At 37.0% G+C, this 7,697-nt stretch overlaps 1 pseudogene; it reads right to left on the reverse strand.

Moving 5' to 3' along the window:
- Positions 1-4,881: 4,881 nt before the first annotated feature.
- Positions 4,882-5,580, reverse strand: LOC106733295 (40S ribosomal protein S6 pseudogene; annotated as a pseudogene).
- Positions 5,581-7,697: the final 2,117 nt, after the last annotated feature.

Here is a 7,697-nt window from a genome sequence, read left to right on the forward strand (position 1 = left end):
ACTGCCCATGTGAGAGTCCAATGTCCTTAATCGCCAGGCCACCTGCCAGCTCCAAGTGTCTTGTATTACTACTAGTGGGATGAATTTGTTGAAGATTCTAAAATAGAAACAGCTACTGAAAAAAGAACTTTGCTGACCTTATGGAACTTAGGTCAGAATGTCCAAATGGTAACCTCTGGTCACTCAAAAGGCGAGAAAAACCTAGTTCAGGACCAAAAAACAGAATGAATGGCTGAGATTTAATGTTTAATAAACTTGTCTTGGAACTAGACAAGTCTTTAAAGATAGCCCAATCTAGTCATTCATAGTGTTTACTAACTCTTAGCTCTTTAATAGCCTGCTAGAGTATCAAAGAGGAGATGATCAAGCATCTATTTCTAGTATTTCGAAAGGCTAGTAGGAACTAACACTAATTTTCACAGATGGCCAAAATCGCAACTAGATTATCGAGCAACAATTCTTTTGTGATGGCTTTTATTTTATTTTATTTTATTTTATCGATATATTTTAAAGGAATGCTATGTAGATGCCCAGTGGGAAAGACAGAAAGCAAGTTACAAATGACTCCAGAGATTCTGGTCTTAGCAAACAGAAGGATATGGGGGAATGAATAATGAAAAGAAGACCTAATGTTGAACATATCAGAGCTACATTTAATTCAATTGCTAAATTAAATAGAAACCTTGGGATCAAATAGAGATATTTGCCAAAGATCATATAGCTAATTAGTGATTCAGTTGGGACCAGAATCCAGGTCTTATAAATGTCAAATCAATATTCTTTTTCTACCATTGCCTAAGTAGGTGGGCTGCCCAGGAAGATCCCCAAGTAGGAGATAGGAGAGATTTGGTTGGTAGAAAACATATTAGGAAAGTCATGATGTAATTTTACATGTTTTTCTATGGAAAAATGCTTCCCAACAGCCCAACAGATTGTAAAATAGAAGATTATCTCAAGTAATTTTTTGATAATCCCACTCATCAAAAATGCACGATAATAAAAGGTGTGAACTAATGAAATAATGCATTTTATTTACTATTACCATAAAAAAAGTCTCCAAAAGAGTCTGACATGTGTGAAGAGTTTGGTTTATATACTTGTAATATCTTTGCTAGTGTATTTTTATTGTTCCAATGTAAGACGGAAATGCACATGAGAAGCCATTTTGTCCATTTCATAAACATTAGGACTGAGGCTCAAGGAAACAGTGTTTTTGTCCTTGTTTTGTTTTGTTTTCCCAAAAACTGTACAGTAGTAAGGCTGAGACTAAGCCATAGGACTACTGAACTTCATTCCCAATCTGTTTTCTAGTTTCTTAAAAACCTGTTCCATCCTTTTGACTACACATTGTTTCTAGAAATGGTAGGAAACAGTTCAACAGAGAGAAGGGAGATCTGAGAAAAGTGTTAAAGCTATGTAAAGATTTTCAACATGGTATACTCAGTTCTGAGAGTGTACATACATTAGCTTGAACAATTGAGAGCTGATATACTCACTGATTTTTCAGGAGACTTGTGATCAATTCCTTAGTGGCCAAAGATGTTGGGAAATATAATGCATCATATTTGTTTAATGAATATTAAGAGAGAAGGGTAATATGCACCACAGATAGTATAGACTCCATTAGAACTGACAGTATCACCTGTGCCCTTTACTCTCATTGTTACCCTGACCAGAATGTCATTACAGAGACTCCCATTCAGGTCAATAGATTGCCATAAATTCTAACTCTTGTCAATTCCAATAATGATTTTAAATAAGAACCATGCTACTTATTTTTACTGAAATAAAAAGAGATTTTTCCTTCATTAAAAAAAAATCTTTATTTGCAGATGATATGATGGTATACTTAGAAGACCCAAAGGTTTTCATGAAAAGACTTCTCAAAGTAATAAATGAATACAGTAAAGTGGCAGGATACACAATCAACATCCAAAAATCTATAGCATTTCTATATATGAACAACAAATTGAACAAAGTAGATCTGAAGAATGGAATCTCTTTTACCATAGTCACAAAATATAAAAGATACCTAGGAATAAATCTAACAAAGGAAGTCAAAGACCTTTATAAAGAAAACTATGAAAATCTTTTAAAAATATATTGAAAATGACACAAAAAAGTGAAGGACATCTTGCGTTCCTAGATTGGAAGAATTAACATAATCAAAATGGCAATTATGCCGGGAACCAGCAGTTAGTGTAATGGCTATGTCGCTGAACTCCCACATAGTCGAACGCGGTTCGCGTCCTGGACCCAGTGGCTTAAAGCTCACACCGGGCGCGTGTGCGTGCGTGCCCAAGATCCTGAGAGGAGAACGGAGGAGAAGGGATTGCGGCGTGACCATCCCCCCGGGGGGGCGATTTCTCACTTTCTGTCTCTCTGTCTCTCTCTGTCTGTCTGGCGTGCGCCCTATAGTGAAAAAAACTCTCAAAAAAAAAAAAGGCAATTATGCCCAAACTACTCTATGTATTTAATGCTATTCCAATCATAATACCAGAGACATTGTTCACAGATCTATAAAAGACAATTATAAAATTTGTATGGAATCATTATTTATTTTTTCCTTTATTATTATTATTATTACCTATACATTCAACTGCTATACATAATTTAGACTGTAAACAGACTTTATTCACCATGATATACATCTCAGTCCCGTTGAGAATACTGTACACATCCTCATCAACAGATAAGAAAACCCATCTGTGTCCCACAAATATCTTACTTCTCCATTTCCCCCCAAATTATCTTTTCTGCACTCTTCCCCTCCCATATTCACCTTCCACTCTGTCTCTAGTGTCCATAACAATTTTAAATGTTTTTATAGCCTCTAGGCTTTCAGTATCTACTGTAGAGTGTGGAGTCTGTATATGTTAAGTGGAGACATACAATGTCTCTCTTTTATAGCCTGACTTGCTTCACTCAGCAACAAATCTTCCATATTCTTCAACTTTCTATCAAATTCCAGGGCCTTGATATCTGTTATGACTGTATAATATCCCATGGAGTATATGTGCCACACATTTTCAATCTATTCATCTGTTTGTGGACATTTGGGATGGTTCCATGTCTTAGCAATTGTGAATAGTGTTTTAATAAATATAGTTGTGTAAGAGTTTTCCAACGGAGTGTTCTCCTATCATTTGGGTAGATACACAGAAGTGGAATTGCTGGATCATATGCGAATTATATTTGTAGATCTTTGAGGAGTCTCAGTATTGTTCTCCACAGTGATTGGACCAGTTTACATTCCCTCCAACAATGTAGGAGTATTCCTCCTTCACCACTTCCATTCCAGAACTTATCGTTTCTTCTTAAATCTTTGCCATTCTGACTGGGGTTAGGTGGTATCTCATTGTGGCTTTGATCTGCATCTCCCTTATGATGGGGGATGTTGAGCATTTTTTCATATACTTTTTCGCTGTTTGTATTTCTTCCTGAGAGAGTTGTTTATTCAGCTCATTTCCCTATTTTATAATTGGGTTAATTATTTTCTTCTGGGTAAGCCACTTGAGTGCTTTCTTTATTCAGGTTATTAGCACCTTATCTGAGGCACAGTTAACAAAAAATCTTTCCCATTTTGAGGGTTGTTGAGTCACACTAATTACGGTGTCCTTTGCTGTACAGAAACTTTTTAATCTGATGTAATCCCACCTATGTATTTTGGGGATTATTGCCTGTGCTTTGGGGGTCTTAAGAAGTCTTTGCCTACCTCCGTGTGTCCCAGAGTTTCCCCCGGTGTTTTCTACCTGTAGTTTTATAATTTGTGGTCTTAGGTTTAGATCTTTGTTCCACTTTGAGTTGATTTTTGTTAATGGTGAATGATAGGGGTTCAGATTCACCTTTCCACATGTGTATACTGTTTTTCCAGCACAATTTGTTAAAGAGGTTTTCCTTTTCCCACTAGATTGACTGGTACCTTTTGTCAATTATCAGTTGGTTGCATATTTTGGGGTTTATTCCTAGGATCTCTACTCTGTTACATTGGTCCTCATGTCTGTTTTTTGGCCAATAACATGCTGTTTTGATTATTGCAGCTTTGTAATTTATTTTGGGGTCAGGAAGTGAGATGCACCCCACACCACTCTTCTTTCACATGATGGCTTTGGCAGTACAGGGTCTTTTCTGATTCCAGACAAATTCTATTATTGTCTTTTCTAGATCTGTGAAGAATATCTATTGTAACTTTATAAGGATCGCATTAAATATGTAGATGAACTTGGGAAGAATTTTGATTATATTACTTCTGCCAAACCAGGAACATGTGATGTCCTTCCACTTCTTTGTGTCTTTTGATTTTCTTTTTAAGGTTTTTATAGTTTTCCCTATAGAGGTCTTTGACTTCCTTGGTTAATTTTATTCCTAGGTATCTTATGCTTTTTTTGGCTATGGTAAACGGGATTACTTTCTTCAGTTCTGTCTCTGTCTGCTTTTTGTTTGTATATAGAAATGCTATAAATTTTTGTAAGTTAATTTTATATCTTGCCACTTTACTGTATGCATTTTTACTTCGAGACATTTTCTCGTGGATACTATTGGGTCTTCTATGTATACTATCATGCCATCTGGAAATAGAGATAATTTCAGCTCTTCTTCCCCTATTGGAATGTCTTTTATTTACTTCTTTTGTATGTTCACAGTGGCTAGGCTTCCAGTACTATGTTGAATAGGAGTGGAGAAAGTGGGCAGCCTTGTCTTTTACCAATTTTTAGTGGAAAAGCTTTCAGTTTTTCCCCATTCAGTATAATGCTAGCAATAGGTTTTTCATAGATGGCTTTTATTATGCTGAGAAATGATTCTTCTATGCCAGGGTTGTTTTGTTTGTTTGTTTGTTTGTTTTTTAGATCTGATCTTATTTATTTCTTTTTCATAAAAATCTTATTTTTGACTTTTCGCAATCTGTTCTTGGCATTTTTCTTTAGCCTCCTTCATTCTCTTGGCCAAAAGTTTAGCATACTCTGCTGCCTCTTCCTTATTTTTCTTAGTACATTGTTTTGTGAGAGCAATATGCCGGCATTTGTGTTGCAGGACATGGGGAGTCACAAGACGCTGAATCTTGGGTGCTTTGGTCCTAGGTTTCTTACCTTGTTTATTTAAGGGCTTTCTTACAACATATTGGCGGACATCATCTTCTTTAGAGAGATTGAAAAGTTTTCAGATTCTGCTAGCTCTCTTAGGCCCCAGGCGATGAGGCACAGTAGTATCACTCAGTCCTGGAATATCCTTCTCTCCTTTTTTAACAATAACCAACTTGAGAACACTCAGATTGGCATCCACAATGCAACCCCAAACAGATTTGTGCTTTCTTTCTCCAGTTCTCCTTGGTCTGTAACAGGAATATCCCTTACGCGGGTCAAGATGCCCTGCTTCATGGAGAAACCTTGTTTGTCATTTCCACCACTGATTCGAACTACATAACCCTTTCATTCTTCACCCAAAGCGTCAGCAGCAACTTCTGTGGCCATACGCTTCTCATAAAATGTGTGGAAATTTGTGTTCATTGTCCACTTCAATGAGTTTCTGGCAGCCCGTGGCTGGGAAGGAGATATTCAGCTTCATCTTGAAGCAGCTGACCTCCTCTGAGTCACGACAAAAAAGAGGCCCAACTTCCGCTTAGCTCAGGTCACATAGGCACTTTCTATGCCAGTTTTCATGACAGTCTTAACCATAAATGAATGTTGCATTTTGTCAAAGACTTTTTCCGCATCAATAGAAATAATGTGGTTTTTATCTTTCTTTCTGTTAATATGGTGTATTACATTTATGATTTTGCATATGTCAAACCACCTTTGCAACCCTGAAATAAAATCTACCTGATAGTAGTAAATAACCTTTTTTATATGCTATTGAATACAGTTAGTAAGTATCTCATTGAGAATTTTTGCATCTATATATATCAGATATAGGTCTGTAGTTTTCCTTTTTCCTGTTGTATTCTTATCCATTCTAAGGATGAGGGTGACTCCCATCTTTCAACCCCTGGGCCAGGAACTTCGAGGGAGGACTGTCCCCCGTAGCTTCAGCCCCAGATCCCCAAGTCAGAGACCCCTCTTTCAGTCAGGTACACTATGTTTTTCCTTTCTTTTTCTCTCCCTTCCCTCTTCTTTCATTTGCAACTTTCTCTCTTCTCATTACCACATAAGAACGCCCTCAGTCCTACTACACCCCACTCCCATCTTTCGACCCCTGGTGAAATTGTGTGCTGCACTAGCGTGCGGTGCGTGACTTTTTCTTTATTCTACTTATTATTTTCTTCCCACTTATTTGGTCCTCACTTCCTTTATCTACACCATCCCTGACTGTTTAGATAGGTCTAGAATTATAGTTCTGAGACATTCTAGTATTTCAAGACTCTCTGGAATCCTCCCTTTCACTGAACCACCTGCGAAGAAGGAGATAGTTTTCTTTGTACACCTGAAGAGAATACTTTTTTTTGGATCACATTGCTAAACACAATGGAAGAGAGACTTTGGCTGTCTTCATTCCACAGCAAAAAGGAAACACACTTTCTCCTATTCAAGGAAACGTTCTCCTAAAAGGTTTTTCAAAGGGAACACATCTCCCAATGGTTAGAGGTAGAAGAAGAACCTCAAGTCTGAATAAAGCAGAAACTATGTCTCCATCAACACAGTAACTCCCTTCTTTTTCTTGAAAGAATAGGGGATGTTACCAAAATGTCCGAGATAGAGTTTAGAACATTCATGTTGGACAAATACTATGAGCTGGAACAGAAAAGAAACAATGAACTACAGGAGATGAGAAAGTCCTTCCACGTTATGAAGGAAGAAATGGACACACTAAGAAAGAATAAGAAGGAACTATTAGAAGTGAAGTCTGTAATACAGGAACTCAAAAACTCTCTTGAAAGTATTAAAAGTCGATTAGATCACGCTGAAGGTCAAATATCTGATGTAGAAGATAAAACTTCTGACCTAGAGAAAACTACCAAAAAGATAGAGAAAATAACAAAAAAAAATGAAGATAACATACGAGAAATACTAGATTCCATTAGACATACTAACATCTGAATAACTGGTATCCCAGAAGATGAAGAAACTAATAAGGGCATGGAAAGCCTATTTCATGAAATCTTAGAAGAAAATTTCCCAAGTATAGAGAGGCACTCAAGCATCCAGACCTTGACTCTTAGAGACATCGGGATAGGGAAAGGCTTCTTACATAAGACCCCCATAGCACAGTTGATAATCCCCAAGATAGACAAGTGGGATTACATCAGACTAAGAAGTTTCTGCATGGCAAAAGATACAGTGATTAGTATGAATAGACAGCCCTCAGAATGGGAAAATATTTTTGTAAACTATGCATCAGATAAGGGACTCAATCAGAATTCAGAAGGAACTCAAGCAGTTGTTTTGGAAAAAGACAATCAATCCTATTAAAAGATGGGAGAATGAGTTGAAAAAACCACTCTCTAAAGATGACATACAAATAGCTAAAAGGCATATAAAAAAAATGCTCAACATCCCTCATTGTAAGAGAAATGCAGATCAAAACAACAATGAGATATCACCTACCCCCAGTCAGAATGTCCAAGATTAAAAAAAAAAATGATAAGTGCTGGCAGGGGTGTGGTGAAAAGGGGACTCTCTTACACTGCTGGTGGGAATGTAAATTGGTCTAACCACTGTGGAGAATAATTTGGAGATTCCTCCAAAATCTACAAATAGAACTAC

This window comes from Tupaia chinensis, unplaced genomic scaffold (assembly GCF_000334495.1).
Source record: "Tupaia chinensis unplaced genomic scaffold, TupChi_1.0 Scaffold142780_1, whole genome shotgun sequence".
In the NCBI taxonomy this organism is placed as follows: domain Eukaryota; kingdom Metazoa; phylum Chordata; class Mammalia; order Scandentia; family Tupaiidae; genus Tupaia; species Tupaia belangeri.